We start from the raw sequence: 2,500 nt of genomic DNA on the forward strand, positions 1-2,500 counted from the left end.
GCACCGCGGCATAGCTAGATGGCTTGTGTGGAGTTTTGTGAAAAAATGAAATTCGTGGTTTTTGAGATGTGAGGGTTGGAATGGCCTCCAAATGTCCCCAAATGAATACCATGAAATTCTTGGTGCACGAAAGTTTTGAGTTCGGAGGGTTTTGCACATGGCCAAGTTGGTCGGTGCACCGCGGCATAGCTAGATGGCTTGTGTGGAGTTTTGTGAAAAAATGAAATTCGTGGTTTTTGAGATGTGAGGGTTGGAATGGCCTCCAAATGTCCCCAAATGAATACCATGAAATTCTTGGTGCACGAAAGTTTTGAGTTCGGAGGGTTTTGCACATGGCCAAGTTGGTCGGTGCACCGCGGCATAGCTAGATGGCTTGTGTGGAGTTTTGTGAAAAAATGAAATTCGTGGTTTTTGAGATGTGAGGGTTGGAATGGCCTCCAAATGTCCCCAAATGAATACCATGAAATTCTTGGTGCACGAAAGTTTTGAGTTCGGAGGGTTTTGCACATGGCCAAGTTGGTCGGTGCACCGCGGCATAGCTAGATGGCTTGTGTGGAGTTTTGTGAAAAAATGAAATTCGTGGTTTTTGAGATGTGAGGGTTGGAATGGCCTCCAAATGTCCCCAAATGAATACCATGAAATTCTTGGTGCACGAAAGTTTTGAGTTCGGAGGGTTTTGCACATGGCCAAGTTGGTCGGTGCACCGCGGCATAGCTAGATGGCTTGTGTGGAGTTTTGTGAAAAAATGAAATTCGTGGTTTTTGAGATGTGAGGGTTGGAATGGCCTCCAAATGTCCCCAAATGAATACCATGAAATTCTTGGTGCACGAAAGTTTTGAGTTCGGAGGGTTTTGCACATGGCCAAGGTTGGCGGTGCACCGCGGCATAGCTAAATGGCTTGGTGGGGAGTTTTGTGAAAAAATGAAATTCGTGGTTTTTGAGGTGTGAGGGTTGGAATGGCCTCCAAATGTCCCCAAATGAATACCATGAAATTCTTGGTGCACGAAAGTTTTGAGTTCGGAGGGTTTTGCACATGGCCAAGTTGGTCGGTGCACCGCGGCATAGCTAGATGGCTTGTGTGGAGTTTTGTGAAAAAATGAAATTCGTGGTTTTTGAGATGTGAGGGTTGGAATGGCCTCCAAATGTCCCCAAATGAATACCATGAAATTCTTGGTGCACGAAAGTTTTGAGTTGGTTGGGTTTTACACATGGGCAAGGTTGTCGGTGCACCACGGCATAGCTAAATGGCTTGGTGGGGAGTTTTGTGAAAAAATGAAATTCGTGGTTTTTGAGATGTGAGGGTTGGAAAGGCCTCCAAATGCCCCCAAATGAATACCATGAAATTCTTGGTGCACGAAAGTTTTGAGTTCGGAGGGTTTTGCACATGGCCAAGGTTGGCGGTGCACCACGACATAGCTAAATGGCTTGGTGGGGAGATTTGTGAAAAAATGAAATTCGTGGTTTTTGAGGTGTGAGGGTTGGAATGGCCTCCAAATGCCCCCAAATGAATATCATGAAATTCTTGGTGCACGAAAGTTTTGAGTTCGGAGGGTTTTGCACATGGCCAAGTTGGTCGGTGCACCGCGGCATAGCTAGATGGCTTGTGTGGAGTTTTGTGAAAAAATGAAATTCGTGGTTTTTGAGGTGTGAGGGTTGGAATGGCCTCCAAATGCCCCCAAATGAATACCATGAAATTCTTGGTGCACGAAAGTTTTGAGTTCGGAGGGTTTTGCACATGGCCAAGTTGGTCGGTGCACCGCGGCATAGCTAGATGGCTTGTGTGGAGTTTTGTGAAAAAATGAAATTCGTGGTTTTTGAGATGTGAGGGTTGGAATGGCCTCCAAATGTCCCCAAATGAATACCATGAAATTCTTGGTGCACGAAAGTTTTGAGTTCGGAGGGTTTTGCACATGGCCAAGTTGGTCGGTGCACCGCGGCATAGCTAGATGGCTTGTGTGGAGTTTTGTGAAAAAATGAAATTCGTGGTTTTTGAGATGTGAGGGTTGGAATGGCCTCCAAATGTCCCCAAATGAATACCATGAAATTCTTGGTGCACGAAAGTTTTGAGTTCGGAGGGTTTTGCACATGGCCAAGTTGGTCGGTGCACCGCGGCATAGCTAGATGGCTTGTGTGGAGTTTTGTGAAAAAATGAAATTCGTGGTTTTTGAGATGTGAGGGTTGGAATGGCCTCCAAATGTCCCCAAATGAATACCATGAAATTCTTGGTGCACGAAAGTTTTGAGTTCGGAGGGTTTTGCACATGGCCAAGGTTGGCGGTGCACCGCGGCATAGCTAAATGGCTTGGTGGGGAGTTTTGTGAAAAAATGAAATTCGTGGTTTTTGAGATGTGAGGGTTGGAATGGCCTCCAAATGCCCCCAAATGAATACCATGAAATTCTTGGTGCACGAAAGTTTTGAGTTCGGAGGGTTTTGCACATGGCCAAGGTTGGCGGTGCACCACGGCATAGCTAGATGGCTTGGTGGGGAGATTTGTGAAAAA

This window comes from Vigna unguiculata, unplaced genomic scaffold, assembly GCF_037176805.1.
Source record: "Vigna unguiculata cultivar grain cowpea cultivar isolate G323 ecotype 2 unplaced genomic scaffold, ASM3717680v1 ptg000060l, whole genome shotgun sequence".
In the NCBI taxonomy this organism is placed as follows: domain Eukaryota; kingdom Viridiplantae; phylum Streptophyta; class Magnoliopsida; order Fabales; family Fabaceae; genus Vigna; species Vigna unguiculata.